Below are 20,341 nucleotides of genomic sequence, written 5' to 3' on the forward strand. Positions count from 1 at the left end.
AAATTACCACATTGAACAATAACGAGAATGAAAAATCTAGTCCATTATTTAAAATTAAACATATATGAAACTGTTTTGTCCAAATTATCACCAAAGGCTGTAGTTTAAAGAGAGAGCTGAAGCCCTGAGTGGAATAAAAATGCCTAACGGTGCTTTGAGAGTGGGACTGGGATTATTTATTCTATTTTTTCTATACATAAGGAATTGAGCTAAATGAACAATGTTTAAGCATGTCAGAATTTCATCAATTTTGCATGAGCATTCTCAAATATCCTGGTGGGGGTAATTGCTTGCAAATACATTTAAACTAATGATATGTTATATCCTTACTTGATATAAAACTATTAAAAGATACGTTATTGCATTTGACAATGCCGTGCAGCTGGGTCATATCTTAATGACAGATTTCTGCATTTGTGAATTAAGATACAGTCTGCTGGAAGCAAATATTTTGTAAAAATGAAAGCTATATACTATGTAAATTTGATCATTTATCAAAAGTTCTTTTGTAATATCCTACAGGAGTTAAAAAGAAGAGCTTTGCCCCTCTTCTAAAATTGGAAAAGGACTCTGGCTACAAGTGAACTTTTTACCTTGCTCTTCTCAGCAGGGGAGTGAGAACTTGTGAAAGACTCACTTAGACTGTGGTTTTCTATACTCCCATTATCACCTGACTGACACACCTCAGAACAATTTGTGAAAGTATCCCTTTCCTCCTTTAAACACACACATACACACACAAACACTCACACACTCACACACTTATTTTACTAGTGAATCAAACTTGGCCAAAAGAATTATTGGATGGAGAAAATAATTCAAGGGAAATATACAATTTAAAAAATCGACTTGCAGAAATAGTTTTGTAAAACAAAGTGTAACAATGGGGCTGCTAGGAGTCTTTGGTCCCTCTTTTTCAAGGCTATCACCTTTTTATTTTAGCCCATTCTCAGTTTTGCCTGAGGTCAATAGAGATGCTCTAGTTTCTATCAGCTTGGGTTAATTTGTCTAGTCCTGAGATCAAAATCCCAGTGTGATTTCTCTTATTGATGAAGAACTAAAGTGCATACTAATTTGTTTCCAGTACAGATGAATAGTGAAGTAGACATTCATGCTTGTAGCTGGAGCTGGCTTGGTATCCCACCGGAAGTCTCAGGTGATGTTCATCCCACTGGAAGTCAGGTGATGTTCATCCCACCGAGAGTCAGATGATGTTATGATTTAAGGGAAGGATTGGTACACTTCCCTAATTATTTCTTAGGACTTTGTTTTTTATTTATGATGTCATTCTAAAGAAATGCATTATCTACTCAATTGCCAAGTGAAAGACTCTCATGGAGGCAAATGCATCCCACTGAGATAATGCTGTAAGATGCTGTTATATTTCCAGAAGCATCTTCATGGTGTTGAAATAATATGAGCATTAAATAATGATGTATCCTTGTCCCTATCATTACAGAAAGCTTTCCCCAAATTATCACTATGACTGTTTAGTTGATCTACAAGTGGTGAAAGGATTTCAGTAGATGAATGGCTCTAAGGTCCAGTCCACACATAACAGTTTCTGACAGTACCAGTCTAAGAAAGGCCAACTACTCTGCAGAAGTTGTGTTCCACCCAAGTAAACTCCACACTGGTATCACTTGTGTACCTTTTATATGGGCATTTGTGAGAACTCTCTCTCTCTCTCTCTCTCTCTCTCTCTCTCTCTCTCTCTCTCACACACACACACACACACACACACACACACACACCAGCAGCAGCAGCAGCAGCAGCAGCACTCAATTGGTGACTTGGAGGTGAACAAAATAAAGGGAAGATACGCTTGCCTCTGGAGTAAGGGGAAGATACTCAGAAGCTGACTCTTCACAGAGGGAAAAAAAATGACATATTGTCACTTGGTGTTGCATATATATGGAGTTCTCTCCTTGACTCAGCAGCTTAGCATGGCAAAGAACAGTACAATAGACCTTTACTGCAAGAGTTACAGCTACATGGTGATCTCATACATATTCTCACCCTTCTTTAAAAGGTGTGTAGGCTCTGATTTTCGACATCATTGAAGATTATTACAACTTCACTTCACAATAGACTGTAAATTTTATTATAAAGCACCAATTCCAGGGCTCCTAAGAACAATCTGAGGCAAGAGTTTTCTATACTTCCTACTCTTTCAGTAAAGCGAGGGACCTAATGAAGGTCTTTATACAAATCTCCCAGTTATCAGGTAAAACTTTCACATAGAAAATCTGTCACATGTTGTAAAATTTCTTTATGTTATCAAACGCTAATGATGACTCTGAACACAGCCCACAGAGGATCTTTGAAATCCTTCATAAAACTGTATTCCACCCCAATCTCAAAGAGGCCTTGGAAATTCCACCACTCTGAAGACGCCGGTTTGTAATTAGCACGGTGCGGGCTTCTCTGCCCTCTGAAACTATAATGTTAATTACAAAAATTACACTGTGTTTAAAAGTGCAATTAAGAGACTCCACTGCACAAAGGGAATCTTGGAACCTCTTTTCACACTTTGAAGCCAGGTCATAATGTAGCCCATAAAAAGGCGGCCAAGGCTCATTCCCTTTTAAAGGCTTCGGAAGACCAGAGAGGCGATCTCAGCGAGAATACGTTCTACTGAGCTCCACAGCGCCTTAATGAACAGTGTTCTACCTGGAGCAAAGGATTAGGCAAAAGAAGAAAATGAGCTGAAAATGATAGCCGCTCTGCTCGGCACCCGGCATGGCTGCTGTCAACATAATGGCCAGCTTGGGTCGGTACTGGGCCAATTCTGGAACCATTTGTCTAGTCCTGGTGGCTGGTGGCTGGTGGCTGGTGGCTGCTGGCTCTCAATGTGGGACCCATGTCTATATAAGCAGAGTGAGGAGGTAAGCTAGGATAGATTTAGGACTACTTTGGTACTTCATTCAGAACGGAGAACTATTAAGACATATTGGAACAAAAAACAAGGTAGACCAGGAAATAAGCCCCACCTCAAACTTCTGGGATGAAATAAAGGGGTGCAGTTACAAAATGATGGTAATAAAATTTTGGGACCTAGGCAACATGGCCAGTTTTACAACATGCCAGTGCTTAGTTAGTTCAAAGTGCAGGTTTGTAGAGTAGTGGGTCAAATATTGGACAGGAAATCAAAGCCTTGCTTCTTCTCTCCAAAAGTGTGATATTTATCAATTATTTAAATTCATAGACTTTCAATTTTCACATCAGAATAATAAGCATAATACGGGTCTGAGGGAACTATGATCAAGTCATCTGGAACTATTATTGAAAGCAAATCTACTCACCAGTTTGTACAATAGTTATCATTCACACCTTGTCGCTTCAGCTATGCCCTGCTAACAATTGAGTATCAACTTGGGTGATTTGCTCACTTTATTACTAGTGAAATTTTGACACCCGCCTCCATCTCCAGCCTCAAGTTCTCAGGCCTCCAGCCTTATTTGGAAATAGAAAGTCTTTCCAGATGAAAATAGCATGAAGTCATTAAGGGCCTTCATCCAATATGATTTATGAATTAAAAAAAAAAAACCAAAGCAAATGTGGGCATAGAGGGAGAGGTACAGGAGAGAATCAATACTGAAGGACAGGAGGAGCTTCCCTCAGATAAGCAAAGTAGGACTCTTCCCTCACAGACTCCCATAAAGTACAAGCCTGTCACTCCCTTATTGTACCCCTTTAGCCTCAGGAGCCGCAGGGCTGTGGGGCAGTTCCTGCTGCTATGCCTCAGTTTGTGAGACTTAGTTCTAACAGCACTAGGAGCTGATACATGCTGAACCATGTTTTTCTTTAGGTTTTTTTTTTTTTTTTTAATGATAGAATATCTTACCATTCAAACATGCTTAAATTCATACATAGTACTTTATGTCATTATCCTTGGACTCATAAAGCCAACCTTTTGCAGCAAGGACTTTTGTCATTTTGACTCTAGAAGCCTACTTTGTTTGCTTTGCTTTAAACTTCCTTAGAGGACAGACTGGTGTGTGGAAATCCTTCTATCTTGGTGGTTTTCCCAAGGTCGAAACTAAGAAGCCTCCCTCTCACTGTGGAATGGAACCAAAATCATGAACATTAGAGAAGTTTCCAGGATGAAATCAGGCTGAGGACCTGTTTCTTCCATGCATGTACTGGGGACCAAGATAGTGCTCTAGAATGTCAGATGATAGAAATACTTGCTCTGGAAAGAAAAATTTATACAAGAGATAAAATGTTTGTAAAACCCAAGAAGACATGTTGACAGCCTCTGTTATGCCCCCTCCTGTCCCTTCTTCTTATTGACAAGAGGCATATGTACACACATGCTTCTAGACACTCATGAAAAATACAACCTAAATGGAGGATTTCTTCTCTCTCAGGCTAGATTTGAACTTTGTATATTTTGAGTGTTGTATTTGCAAAGCCTTCAGAGATATCTTTCTTGGGTGACTATATGCATCTGAGTTCAAAGCTGCCTGGGCACAGGCATCAGTGGAAGTTTTGAATCTCTGTCCACTGCAAAGGCTATACTCTTTTACCTTAGCTGTTCTGTCCTCAAAAGCTCTGATGATACCTCTGAACTGGGGCACTTTAGTTAGTCCTTCCTTCTATTTACAAATAAGTTTCTTGTAGTGTCTAATGTGAAAACTCCCAGCACTACCCCTAAATTACCTTTTGTAGAAATATTAAAACAGAATTTAATGTGGGAGAGAAAAAATTTCTTCCCTCAAACTTTCCCCACCCATATTTCCTCCCCTCAAAGTCCTGTGCAATGTGCTGCCCACTAGCCTGGGCTATTTGGCCCATGTGTGTGGAAAAATTCCCTTTCTCCTCCTCCATCTTCTACCTGCTCAACTCGTTACAGAACCAGACAGTTTACATATGTGATCCTTCCTATTTAGAAAATTAATGGTGTTTTCTGGCTCCAAATCACAGCTTGTGGCGCTCGGCAGGCGATGAAAAACTTGGCCAGCTTCAGCAGCAAGGCAGCCATTAGAAAATTAACCCTTGGTGACCAAGGAGCAAAGGTAGGCGAGCAGGGTCCTGGAGATGTGGCAGGCTGTAGCTTTCAGGTGTCGATACATATGTTAGCCATGTAGGAACAGCACACATGGGGCCCCCTGAGAGCTCCTAGCTAGCATGTTTGTGGCTGCCCACTGCAGAGAGGGCACGGACATAGCTCTTGGCAGCCAACGCAACCAATATGCCACGCTTTTTATTAGAGCTCAGGAGAACACCCAGAGCCTGGCTTTGGAATCCCAGCCATCACTGTCTTGGCTCCACCTGATTAAAAGATGTGCCATTCATCGCCAGCCATCCCTGCCTCCATTTCACACCCCGTGCTGTGCTCTCCCTGCCTGCCTCAGGAAATGGCTGACCTCAGAGATACAGAGTCATAAAAGCCAGGGCAAGAAACTTTAAAGTGATTAATTCCACATTAACTTAAGTCTCCTTTGCTTGCTTGTTTGCTTTCTAGATTTTTCTTCTCTGTAACATATTTTCATGTGTGCTTTGGAACTCTCTCTCTCTCTCTCTCTCTCTCTCTCTCTCTCTCTCTCTGTGTGTGTGTGTGTGTGTGTGTGTGTGTGTGGTGTGTAGCATGTTAGGGACACAAGGGTGGTCAGGGTCAAGTTTAGCACTGGACTTAAGATTTTCTGAGGGCAAGGCTCCATTGTTAGAATTTTTGCTTTCACAGAACATACAGAGACATGGATTGTAAGAGTTCATATCTAGCTTGGAATTTATCCTCCATATATAAATTTTCTTTGTCCTGTTCTACTGGAACCAGTAACACTCACCCCTAAATCCAATGGGTAGGGCTGTGCCTTTCTGTATTCACCTGTTAAGCAGTTGAGATACATGGACTATATCAGACCTGGCTCTCAGACAGCACTACCGAGAGACCCTGATGGCCCACAGTGCAGCAGGTAGGAGCTGGAGTCCTAGTCCTCATCTCACACACCTAGTGTGCAGTCCTGAGGTGCATTTTTATTTTTAGGTTCCTGGTACAAGAAAACACAGCTGCTTATTTTACTGCTTCTGAATGCTTGCTTCATGGTATTCAGAGAAATCAGGCTATATTCATCACTAACATTGTGTAACACCAGCTTTAATACAAACAGGGTAAATAACACTGGCACATTAATTACTCCTTTCTAGTTCACTTTGACAAAAATGTACTAAAATGAAGACTAATATAATTATAGATGATGTATTTTCAATTAGCCTTTGTTAATACTATTAATAAGATTAATAATATATACTAAAATGTCAATATGCTTGTCTAAATAATTTTTTAAATCACCCTTTCGGGTTGCAGCATCAAACATTAAGGCACATAGTCTTAATTACACATGATCATCAACAAAGTTAAATGGCTTCCATCCCTCAAGAGTGGCAGAGACAGAGAAGCAAGCACCTTGGCTGTGTGTGAACTCACCTTTCTCAGCACACTTTGCCTCGTCTGTCAACATTAGCAGCGTTTATGGAGAGACCACAGCTCCCTTAGCTCAGGGCTTTGCAAAGTTCTCCAGAGTGAGGGCTACTCACTGCACAGCTTATCCGATAATCCACACACATATCAATGACCTCCTTCTGAACTGAATGATAAAGTGTGCTTTCCCCCCTTCATCATTTTAATAATATACAGCACAATGGTGACTGCTGTTAATGTATAGAATTAATTGCCCCAGTGAGACATTTCTTCAGAAAAAGCAATAATAGCTGGATTCTCCTTGAGATCTGAAAACCCTCTGGTATACTAATAAAATGAAAAAGGTTCACAAAATAATATCCTAAATAATTGGGTTCCCTGCTCCAAAGGACCCCATGTTGTTCCTCTTAAGTGTTCTAAAAAATGGCGATTATTCCTTGGGACTTAATAAAGCATAATTGAAAAAAATATCAGTGAGAACGACCCAGTGCGGTACCACCATGTCTCTTTAGTATTTCTGAAGGTGAAATTGTTTGCACTTTCTTCATAGTAAGAAGAACAGAAGTTTGGGCAGTAAATAATATTGTGTACTGGGATGATAGCATCTTGGTAATATGCCCTTTCTTTCTCACTGTGTGTGTGTGTGTGTGTGTGTGTGTGTGTGTGTGTGTGTGTAGTCATCATTAAACTTTTCAACAGCCAAAAGTCACTGAAATGTTCCTCCCCAGAAACTAGGAAATTGCCTTGTCCTACTGGGCTGTATTCACAATCAAATTAGTGTCTTTTGAAGTGTGTGTGTGTGTGACTGTGTGTGTGTAAGGGATGGAGGACACAAAACTGCTTTGTCTGTATAAATGTTTTTATTCCTGTAGCTTGTCTTTTTTCCCAATTTAGACATAAAGGCTTAAGCAGACTGATAATCTTTCCCACTGTTCCCTCTCCCTCGACTCATTGTAACCTGTTTATTTACTTCTTCTACTGCTACAAAATTAAAGAAGGAAGAATGAGAGCGAGGAGAGAAGAAAGGCAACAACTGAAAAGGAGGAGCAATGTTGAGCATGGCAGAAATGCAATGGGGCCCGAGGACAGAGCAGGGGCTGCAGGAGCGACAGGATGCTGGAGATAGTTGTCCCAGCTACGAGATAAAAGCTACATTACATGAAATTAATGGAGGCTGTCTGAGACATACATGAATCACTGTTTCACCACTAAGAAGCCGGCACAAAAGAATAAAGAAGTCTGAGTACTAACTACATCTTCAAAGGTCTCCTATTTACCCAGCTACACTGGGTACTGACACAAGTGGGGGGAAATATAAGGAAAAAGGCACTGCTGTGATCGAATGAATGCGACCATATGAGCTATATTGGAGCCGTATGCATCCTATTTAGCTGATATCAAACACAGTTTAATGAAAGTTAAATAGTTTCTGAGGAGTGCATGAGCTGGAACAGATTAGATTCCACCGAGGGGTCTCTCAGCATATTGTTGCTCACATGTATTCCCTGCTCAGGGCTGCTACAATTCCAGCACTCCATTAGCAATACACAAAAGACTTATGCAGATAGTGGGCATAAGCTCCAACCGCCATGTTGGGAAATAAAACACACACACACACCACACACACGCACACACACACACACACACACACACGGGGACACACACACACTCGGATGAAGGTTTTGTTCAATGTGTTCATCTCAAAATAGATCTCTGTCATTCAAAACTGATAAGCGCTTTTGTGGAAAGGAGGAAGTAGCTGCCTATATTTTGAAGGAGAAATCTGCAAGCTGCCTCTAGGAGAGATTGCACGAGGCACATAATGAGAGTTTGATCTCTCAGAGGACAATGGCCTGGGTGACTGTGACGCCTGCCCTTGTGGTCTGCAAGCTACAACTGGCCCATAGGTACCTCTGCTGCCACCATCTCATGAAATTTTGGGGGTGCCTTGGTCTGCAGATGTCCTTATATGGTATATCTGTAGCAGCTTTTCCCTTTAAAAATGTCCATTCTTTCCATAAACCCTGCCTGCCTGACTACTCACAGGGCTGTTACAAGAACTGACAGGATTGCAATTAAGTAATGTATTACTTGCCAAAGATTTGTTTTTAACTTTTTCATGACTAGTCATTCATGAGCTTTTTTGTTGTTCTTGTTTTGTTTTTGTTTTTCTTGTTTGTTTTGTTTTTGTGTTCTGTCCAGCATCCGTGGCTCCTTCACTGAGCTGAGCACACAATGGCCTTTTATTTAAAGAGAAACAGGAGTAGCTCTGTATATTGGTCTTTTATAAAAATGGTTAGAATGCCTGGTTAGCATCACTTGCTCCCTTTAGATGGAGGGGAAAGAATCCCTTTCAACAAGGGCTGCTCAGAGTTTCACTAGTGTCCAATTTCAGCCAAACGCTGCTGATTGGTTCCCGCATGCCTGCCCCATGCTAGACTGCTATAGAGATTATTCATGGTCTCTCTGAATGTGAAGAGCTGCCGTTTGCACAAAGATTCTCTACTTGGAACAATTTTGACACTACTCATACCTACAGAAGATTTTTAGGATATACTATTTTTGGTTGGGCCCATGTGAAAATGCGACTGGCATCAAGCCAGGGATACTGTCACCATCCTAAAAGGGGACACTGTCCTGTGCCCATAGCAAAGACCGGTCTAGTTCCAAATGTCAACACTGTTGCCCTCTGGATGGGTGATTGTTTGTTGTGGATGTACAAGGTGAAGGCAGCAGAAAGCTCTGAACTCTGCTGTGTCTCTACCTGTTCCTCAGGAAATCAGGACACGGTTTCCAGAAGGCTCCAGGGACTGAATGAGACTCTTGTAGCACTTTGTTTTGGGAAATATTCTTTAAAAACATTTTGTAGCCAGGAACAATGCTTTAACTTTCAGGAAAGCTTTTTTACTTTCTTGGCTGTCTAAGGTTAGGGACAAGAGGGTTTTTTTTGTTGTTGTTGTTTTGTTTGTTTGTTTGTTTGTTTGTTGTAAATGTAACCAAGGAAAACTAAAGCAGACATCATTACTCATGTGTACTACGCTCCTTATCAGTCCCCAGGAAGAGGTTTCTGAATCTCATTCAATTCTTTTTAGGAGGGGTAAAATGTTCTCTGTCATCTCTCCTTTCTCCCACGTCCTTTTGTGACTATTCCTAGAGAAAAGTGTGGCTTCATACTTGGAACAGGAGTGCCAGTTTAAGGTAGCCTGACAGGATACTAGGTAACTGGTTCTACTCTCTTATCTTGGTTCTTGGATGAAATCTCATTCAGAGTAAGAATAGGTAATGAAGTTGTTGCTGGCTGCTCAATTTTTTCTTCAGGGAACATCAAGATTTTTCTCCCCGTCTTCATGTTGCCACAGTGTATCTCAGTGCTCATCAGTGTTCAATGTGCCATCATGTATGCAGTGGTGTTGGTTTCATCTGGTAGTGGCAGGATAGAGGCTGTTGTCCTGGTTAGTGACATCAGCCAGCCAGAATACTTATAAAAATGTTGAAGGGCATGCCCCTCGCTTCCTCTTAGATTTTTGCTGCTCAGATAATTGGGAATACAACATCCATGTGACTGGAAGTTGGAGTGTAATTTATAATGAACTGATAGCAAAGTTTATCTACTATGACTAATAATCATAATGTAGTAACGATAATGTCAGTCATAATAAGAAGCTAATTAGAGTGGAAAACAATATGTCTCCTTAAGAAACCTTACATAGCAGAGAAAATAAAGACATGGAGTTGGCACAACGGGTACTAATTCATTTAGCACAGTGAACTCAAGTAGCAGCACTTGCAGGGAATGATTGATTGACCTAGGAAATAATTCATGTGGAAAGTAATTGATTGAGGATAACGCTCAGCCCACTTTTACCTGTGACAACTGGAGTCAGATGCTGCTGCATGAAGTAGCCTAAGCAATTACTTCCCATGAAACAACTTCTTACATGTTCTTAAGTGCAAGTATCTGTTGGCCTGAGCATCGAGTGGGGGAGCAGGCTGGCTGCACTGGTGATGGGAAAGGCATAGTTTTATAAAGAATACTGTTAAGGTGATGAGACTCCATTCCTGATGATTGGCAAGGATTGAGGATATTTTGGAGAGAGTTCTAAAATTCAGTCCTGTAACAATTCAGGACTTCCTGAATTTTTGCAACAGTTTCTTTTCAACCTGCAGGTGGCATTAGTAGTAAAATTGTATTTTCTATCATTCCTGAGAAAATATACAGCAATGGAGTGAGAGACACAGTAAAGGGACTTCCCAGCATGACTCAATCAGAGGAGCAAGCCCGATTCATTGCAGATGGATTTTTTTGCTGTGTTTAATAACCCAGGAAACTCAATGATCCAAATCCAGAAATAGTAAACTACAATCCTTATAGGAATTGAAAAATCTGGGGAAGTTTTTTTCTTTCTCTTGAGTTTGGAATAAAGGCACACTTCTATATGCATACATACACACATGTCTGGGTGATTCCATTTCCATGTGGGAGGCCAAGCATCTGAGCCCTGGGAATAAGCTCCATTCTTTACTTACAGGGCGAGAATTGAGAATGGAAACTCTAACAAAGTGTGATTGAAGCTCTGTGAAGCCAACCTGTCAAGATTCTGACTTGCTGCTTCTGGGCCCTGTCTCAGCCCAGAGAGGCTGGGGTTGTGGCAGTGTGTTGATTTCTACCAGTTTCCAGAGTGGGGCTGGGTTGTCAGAGCTTCACAGTACTCCTGGAACTCTCTACTGTACAAGTGAGGCAAATAGTAAAGTGCCTGGACTGGAGTTTGGCTGCAATATCTTTGCCAATGCCCTTTCCCCAGAGTTGCTAACTCAACTAGTAGTGTTTGAGATGAGAAATGAAAAGATTGAACTGAGAAATGACAGAGATTGTAATGTTTTCTGGGTAAGCACCCAGCAGTCCAGGAAAGGAAAGCCAGTTTTAATAGCACTCATTTGTGATCTCAGCCCTTCGGAGGCAGAGACAAGCAGATTCCTGGCTCTTACTGAACAGCCAGTCCAGAGTATTTGTTGAGCCCTAGGCTAATGAGGTGCCCTGTCTTAAAAAAGAACAAAGTGAATGTGCCAGAGGAATGATATCTCAGGTAGAATCCTGGCACAGCATAAACAGCATACACAGCATGCTGCCCATATCCCCACCCCCAGCCCCAGGTGTATTAAAACACTGTAAAGATAAGCATCATCCTGAAGTTAACATTTCCTTTTCTGAAGATCCTCACATTCAGATGTTGCCTCTGGGTCCTTCACATTGGATCCTTATTTCAAACAGCTCCAATCCAACTGCACAAATACTTCTCTAGCCATGAGTCTATTTTCCCAAGATCTTTCTGGACAAAGCACATTAAGTCAACATTTCACCAACTAAGCTAAGACTTACACATTCACTGAAACTGAAAGTGCTAGTGTGCACGTACCCTGTTCTTAGGAGCTACTGCCTAGTATCTCTCTTGCTTTGACTCCTGGCCCTGGAACTCCACCTGCTGTTAAACACAACCTCACTTAGTGCTATCAAGAGGAAGCGTACCATGGCCTGCATCTTTTGCTGCTTCTTAGGTATCCACTGCATTTTCATATGTTCCTTTCAGTAAGCAGCTGAGGTCTCAGGGACCAGATAACTCTCAAGTTGTCCAACTGTTGCATGGGAAAGTGATATAGCCACTCTTTCTGTCTCTTGGTATTATTCACCATCCTGAGGTTAGAGAGACTTGTGTCTGCACAAATAATCCACTTGGACATAACAAAGAGCTTCTCCTCTAAATACTCTTGTCCCTCAAGCTGACTTCAGATCTTGGGGACAAGTGTTACCATGACATGTTGGGATATAGACCAACTGTACTCAGGGCATACCACAGTGCTCCATTGGGCTTTCAGCCTTGACCATCATTTGGGGCAGAATCAGACCTTCTGAATACATACGATACACCTTGCTGAGCACAGATTCATGGCACACAAGGTCACCACTCTCTAGTGTCTAATTTGCCTTTTCTTCTAGATCTTTCTGAGAGCAGATACAACACATTTTCTTCTATCTGCTCTCTTTAATGTCAGATCATGACCCCCCCCCCCAGAGGAGACCCAGTAATCTCTCTTCTGACCTAGAATATTATCTGAGTCAAAAATTGAATTTGACATGACTTTCTTTTTTTTTCATAAAAGAAAATCCTTTTCAAAAAGTTTTTTCTTTGCAAATTGAAAAGTGATCATTTAAGATGTACCTAGTAGCATAGGCTGACTATATATTTCTCTCAAAATTCATATGCTGAATCCTCAATATGAAAGAATTTGGAAGTTAGGCTTTTAGGGTTGCTAGGTCACACAGGGAGAGCCTTCATAGTAGATTTCCTGTCTCAGTGAGAAGGGCCATGGTGCTTACTTCTACTCTTCTGAAGTTGAGGACACTACAGGATGACTGTCTACAGAGTAGAAACAAACTCTCACAACACCCTGACCATGTTTCACCCCGATCTTGAACATCCCAGCCACCAGAATTAGGAAAGCATTTTTATTTGGTTGTTTTGAAATAGATTCAACTCCCACTATGAAGCCTTAGTTGGCCTCAAACTGGCAGCAATTTTCCTGTTTAGCCTCCCAAGCGCTGGGATTATAGATGTTTACCACTATGTCTAGCTGACTTTAGTTATCCCAGGCAACATACTCTGTAGTGTTTTGTCAAAGTAGACAAGGATACATGACTAGATGTTTCACAATGGGCTGTATAGTTCACAGTTTTTATAAAAATCACACAAAAATAAGGTGATCTTGGTAACCTGGACCCATGATTGCCCTGGTTTGAGGGCATGTTATCGGTAATAATCTGCCCTAGCTAAAGAACATCACTCTTGGTGGCCTGTTAGTGATTTCTGGCCACTCTAGGCATCAGACTGTTGGCTTCTGTGTCCTGGAGCACATAGGACTTTAAGACAGTTGATGTGACTCATGACTATATGATATAATGATTATCCCCCTAGACTGCTTCCTCTTCCTGGGTCCAAGGACTGCTCCTTTCCCTGGAGAGACTGCTATTCATGCTCCAGGCCATGTGGGTCTGAGCCAGTTTTGTCACTCTCTTCAATTATCCTTTCCCAGTCTTCTTCAGTAAGTCACAGTTTAACTGTGTGATGACTTAACTATGCCTCCAACCTCTGGCATTTAAGGAGCAAAACACAGCAATGCTAGAAATCCAGTAACACTTTTGACCTTGAATTCCTCTGGGAATGTTTCTATTCTACTCTATAGATTCACACTAGAGTGGACCCAAATTACCCAAATACCATGCTCCCAAAGTCCTCCAAAACTAACACACATACATGGAGACATACATATAGGAATGCACACTTATGTCTTTAAACACACAAAATTTAATCTAATTACTCATTTCTAAGTTCTAAGAACAATTCTGAAAAAAATTCACAATTAAAGAGCATTTAACACTTCATGTTCTTCGAGCAGAGAACCAGCTGTTCTGTTTCAACTTTCTCATCTTGTAAATTATAAGCCATCATGACACCAATTCTACACATTTCATAATGTTATCAAAATGAAGGAATACTCTGGAAAACATAGAATGACTGTATATACATTACAGGTGGCGCTACCTAGTTAACTGTTGTTTAAAGTATCTGTATTAGCTACAGAATATTTATCAATGTTCAGGAGTTAACTCTGCCTGATTGGAATACAATGTCTGCATTTGTAGACACCGTCTTATAGTCTCAGAAGGTACACACATCTTCAGAGTGCAGCTTTTACAGGCAGCATTGTGTTAGAATTTATCTTACTTTTAATGAAAAGTCTGCTTCATCAAATCAAGAGAAATGGCTGTTTTATTTAAAAAGAAAGAAGGAAGGAAGAAGAGGGAGGGGAGGGAGGAGGAATGGAAAGAGAGACACACAGAGAGACAGAGAGACAGAGAGAGACAGAGACAGAGAGACAGAGACAGAGACAGAGAGAATGAATGAATCCGGGTTTCAAAGTTGATTGTATATGGAGAAGAATCCTCCTCAAGAGAATTGTGGGATATGCTTTTGTAGAAAGTGCATTGGACTCCACCACTTGAAGATGCACTGAAAGCCATTCAGGAAAGCTTGCCTGTCTTCCTTCCTTCCTTCCTTCCTTCCTTCCTTCCTTCCTTCCTTCCTTCCTTCCTTCCTTCCTTCCTTCCTTCCTTCCTTCCTTCCTTCCTCCATCCCTTTCATTCTTCCTAACTTCCTTCTGCCCTTTGCTCCCCTTCCCTCCTTCCCTTCTTTCATTTCGTGTGTGTGTTTGTGTGTGTGTATGTGTTTTCTAGGCCCTTGAAAGGGTGAACATTGACCCAATATGTCTCGAGTATTGTTAATGAGGGACCTGAGACCCATTTGTTTTGACTAAGGTGTGTATATTTCCAAATTTCTGTGCCTTTAACAGACACATTTGTTCTAACCATATTGCAGCAGATCAGCATTGCTAGCCAATTCCCTCGAATTCTTAATTCTTGTTAACAACTCTGGCAATTAACCAATTACTCCTACCACTGAAGGGCTCAGGGAGGAAGGGACCTGTGATTTATAGCAGCACAGCGTCTGTGCTTGTTGACTTGAACTCAATTGACAGGCATTTTATTTAGAGACAGGATGGGCAGGTGAGTAGCCAACAGACTGGAGGCAATCAAAAAGCTAAAACTGCCCAGGGGTGGCAGCTGCAGGGACTGCTTTCTGGCCCCTTGCCTGCCGTTACTTGCCCATGGTTCATGTGCCTAGACCTTGCAAGAAAATCTCAGACATTGCTGGTGTGGAACAGATAGCTAGTCTAACATTGATGGTTCCAGAATGGCAGAGTTGCAGTGCTTGAGGAGATATTAATTGTCCCATCTGTAAGTACAGGAAGTCTGTTCCTCCTGCCCCAAGGCCCTAATGAGTAGCCATTTAGACTTTTCTCAAATATGAACAGTAATGACTTTGGCAGGCAGTTTGTTCCATTGCTATGTAGCCCTGCTTGTCAAAAAAGTCTCCCTTTAAGTGAAATGCAACCTGTCCACTTGAAGTTTGGATCCATTGATCCTATATTGCCCTGAGAAGCTATCCTGAGTAAGTACTCTTTCTCCTAGCTGATGTGTTTTCCCAACTTGAGAGGAGCTTCTGTGTGTCCATCTCTGCCTGTGTTGAATTTACTGTAATCTTATCAAGGCCTGTTAAACCTCTCAGCATCTCCTAAAGGCACCTTCTTAGTTTTTCATGATCTGCTTTAATTGTGGTACCAGCATGTGCAAACATAATTACCCGCCTTGCATTCTTCAGAAGCCTTAGTCTTGTCCTTTCATAGCCCATCTTGTCTTTGGTTCACTAAAACCATCAATTATGAGTGACTCATTTAACTAAAGCCCATAACATGAGCAGTAGCATTGTGGTGACATTTGATAGACCCTCTTTGTAATAACTTTGGATCTCTCTTTTCTCTTTCAAGAACTATTCCTAAGGCTATATGGCATGGCTTGAATTTTTGATGTGCTCTTTAGGAGTTAATAAAATTATAGGTACTTGTAAAGGCAACAACAGAACAAGAAAAATGAGCAATGGCAAGACAGTAAGAAAAGGGAAGGTCACTTGGGTGATGCTGAGGTGACTTGGAAGACAGTTTTTTGATAGTAGACATATAACTACCCTTACAGTAGGGCCCAGCAGTGTATATACATGTACTGTTGTAAATGATGTGAAATGGGGTGCTAAAACTTCCCAGAGTCTGAATGTACTCACCCCTCTTCCTGCTACTAATAATACACATGCAGTCATATCCTTTAGCTTGGGGCCTCCATAAAAGTGTAAATGTTCTCTGGCAGGAGAATAGTAAGTCATTATCAGCTGGTGATGTCTCAGAGCTTGCTGGTCACTGAGTACATCCCTAAATGTACAGGATGCAAAAGTGATCCGTTGTATCTGGGAGAGGATATGAATTGTATAAAAGTGTAAGTTTTTAACATATTTCATTTCTGAAGATGTAAAGAAGAAGAATGGAAAGAAAACTTTTGTGGGTGTAAGCCCTCAGAGACTAGAAGGATACCAGAACAGCCCTTCTGCTGCAGTGTGGACTGTGGAAACTGAAGAGTTAAAAGGAGTATCTCAAAAGAGTTAGCAATGGCCAAGTGCTAATAAATTACCTAAGTTGAAAAGCATGAAGAAGAACACCAAGGGAATGCCTATGAGTATTTCCAAGCTTCAGTTCAAGGACTGTGAGTTGTTGGGTAGAGAAAATGCCCTGGTGTTTCTCCTGTTTGCCTAAAAGATTGATTCAATATTCTAAGGAAGAGCCTTAGACTTTGAAAGTGCATAGTTGTATATCAAGAAAAAGAATACCTGCCTTTGATCCCCTTGGGTGTAGAAGTTGGCCATATTGCTTCATCAATGGCATCATTAACGACCTATGTTAGGGGGGAAATGTCTAGAAAAATGTTATTCTTATCCACAACTGTGAATTCTAATGAGAATAGGCAGGCAATTTACCGTTGGAAGAGATGGATACTCATTCAAAATATCTGTAGGCAGAACCTGGGGGGAGGGTTCCCTAAAAAGGCCATTTACATCAGTGTTCTCCTATGAATTAAAATGTAAATTCTGCTTTAATACCAAAATAATAGCATCCTTATAGGTTTTCTTATCTAGGAGGAAGAAATGAAGTTTGGATAAATGACTATTAGTAAATAAATAAAGGTAATTAATTAAATAAAAGCATATTTTGAGAATCAGTGAAATTTGGGGAATAATCTCCATTGTGATGTATTGAATGGGAGCTGACAGTTTATTGTGTTCACTAGGTGTGTAGTCTATTGTCCATCCTAACTGGATAAACAGAATACATTTGTGTAGTTTCTGGATGTGAGAGCAATGGAGAAGGCATATAAGAAAAAATGTTGCCAGTGTGCAAGGAGCAGTGGTCTTGATAAGGCAGCCTTTTGTACAGTAAAGTACTTGGATAGGTTTTCTTCCCTCTGCCCAAGAATAAGACTTTCTCATATGAAAAGGCAAATCCACATGCCCTGTCCCCGCAAATGTAAGCAAGGATGTGCACATATGTCCCAAATTAATTCTGAGTTAAATTCAGACCCAGATTTGTGTTAATGTATTTAGCAAGTAATTAATTGTCCGTTCATTCATTAGCAGCATATTTTAAAACTTCTTGCAATATCCTGCCTCCTCCCTTCACAAGGTGTCACTTCCAAGAGACAGAAGGGCTAAAAAATATGTCCAGTTAGTTGAGAACACACATCAGAAACAGAAACTTACACTTTCAGCTGTAGAATATTAGTCATGGAAATGAAAAAAAAAAACGTTTTGTTTTCTTTCATATTTTCACACACACACACACACACACACACGCACATGCACACGCACATGCACACACACACATACACAAATACAGTGCAGATTATAGCTTCATCCGTGGGTGTCTTAGCATTTTTATGATTCCAGATTAGTACAATGCTATTCTCTCTTGTACATTATAATTTTTCTTCCATTTGTAAATGGCTTTATAGTTTTCTAAGCAGTTTCACATAAAGCAGTTCATTTGTGGAACTAATAGCATTTACATGGGATAACAATATCCTAATAGAATTGTGCAATTCACATAATGAGTTTAACATGTTATTAAAATGAAAGCCACCTGACAAAGATGGAAGAGAGAACCAGAGTCGCCACCAGTCTTCAGGTGAGTTCTAACTGTCCCTGGTTGTAAGAGGCAGAGAGTATGTATGTCTTTACAGATCTCTTGGCATTTCTGTGCTCCCATATCATTTGCCCTCTGCCTATCTCCATTTTTAATAAGCAAGACAATGAATTATGTCCAAGGAAGAAATAGAATCACAAGACTTTATATCCCACTCTTTGCTTACTACACATAAAACAAATACATGGTTCTTTTTGTTTGTTTACATATGTTATTATAATTATTATATAAAATTGAGGTTGAAATTAAAATGATAATGGCTGTCACTTCTTAGGAACCGACAGGAGGAATTTGGGATGCTTAAATATATGTAACAACAATCTGAGACAGTAGTTAAGATGACCCAATAGCTCTTCTGCTTCCCTACAATGCTGCACTACTCTCAGAGTATCCGTAATAGATGACCCAGGGTTGTGTCTCAGTCTTTAGCCTGCTGAGGCACCAACAGGCAATACTTTTAACCTTAGAGCATCAGATTCCCTTTACATTCATTTTTTTTTGGTAAAAATTTTTAAAGTTTTGCTAAATAATAATTAATTTTGAGGCATTCTTGAAGAATGAGTGTGAAGATTTAGGAAAATAATGAAGAACTGGTCAAGTGGGGCTGTGAAAGTACATTTTCTTGTGAGAAGAACCATGAAGAAGCAAGTTTAAGGCTCAAGCATGAAAGGATGAAGTAACAGGGAGACCCTATCTTCCCCCAAAGACCTAGCAGAAAGATCCCAGGTTTTCATTCACTCCCTATTTAAGGTGGCAATTTGCTTTGTTGAAAATCCATGGACCCAGCCTCACTTCTTTGTTTGGATCTACCCACAGCATTTGCCTCCTGAAAAGACCCCCTGACTTCAAGGAACTCCAGAAAGAAACCATGTTAAAGACGGAAGGAAGTACAGACCAGAAGTGTCTGTGGTGTGTATGATAAGAGGTATAATTTGGAAATAATGGGTATCCTTTCCAAACATAGGCGGGGAAGAAATATTCCCTTCTGTCAAACAGTTCTGAGATAGCTACAAAGAATATTCTAGCAGCAGATAGAACACAGCAGTGTATTTCCCCTGTCCTTGGTGCTCAGACTGGCAGCTACAGTATTTCACAGTTGTTACCATCTGTTTCAGCAACTGCCACAGAGGGAAAGCTTCTTTTAGAGTATGCACTCTGAGACTAGGCTAAGGAGCAAGTGCCCTATGAGTAGAGAGAGATCTCCAGGGACCTTCCAGACCATTCTGCAATGACTGCTCTGTGGCCATGGGATCTGCCACTTTCCCTGTCTTTCTTGATAGTGAGCTTTTTGTTTTCAAATGTTTTAAGAATATATAGAGAAAGGAGAACAATAGAAAATAAGACAAAAAACCCCCACAAAGTTCTTACCTTGATTTTGCTGGGTTTGTTCATTATTTATTATAGCTTTTCTTGGCAGGAGGGATGGTCTTTATTCAGTCATTTCTCCTAATATTATTCTCAGAAATCAATCTTAGTTCAAAAGCAAATGGGAGATTTTAATATTCTCAGCTATAAGAGAATTCTTAGAGTTGCCACCAGCAAAACCGTCATCTATCCTGAAGTAGAGCTGGAATTAGTAGCACATTAGTCACTCAGTCCAAGAACAGTCTTAAGTGTAGCACAGTGGAACAAATGAAAGGAAATAAGAGAAGACCTGGCTAAATAGGAAAGTCTGCCACACAGGTCCCACCAAGCCCACACTTCAATAGTCAAGGCACAGGCCTAAAATACAAATGTAAAGTACAAATGAATCCCAAGTGAAGCAAGAGAAATTGCTGTCTATTATGGTGAGCTACCAAGAGCAAGGACTAAGAAGATAGAGTAAGCTTTCAGCAGAAAGACCAATTGCTTTCAAAGGAGCCACAGCATGGCTAACCATAGATTTCCCTAAAGAAGCAATGGAAGCAAGCAAACATGGAAGTGTTATTTTCAAAGTGTTAAAGGAACAAAAGGTTAACTCAATGTTTATCATTATAGAAATGCCCTTCTGAAATAAAAAAATATTTTCAGAAGAAAGCCAAAGTCTTCATTTATAGGTGTAGCTCAACAAAGAATTCTCACCTGAGGAATACCGAATGGCTGAGAAGCACCTGAAAAAATGTTCAACATCCTTAATCATCAGAGAAATGCAAATCAAAACAACCCTGAGATTCCATCTCACACCAGTCAGAATGGCTAAGATCAAGAATTCATGTGACAGCAGATGCTGGCGAGGATGTG

Source organism: Mus caroli, chromosome 11, assembly GCF_900094665.2.
Source record: "Mus caroli chromosome 11, CAROLI_EIJ_v1.1, whole genome shotgun sequence".
Classification (NCBI taxonomy): Eukaryota; Metazoa; Chordata; class Mammalia; order Rodentia; family Muridae; genus Mus; species Mus caroli.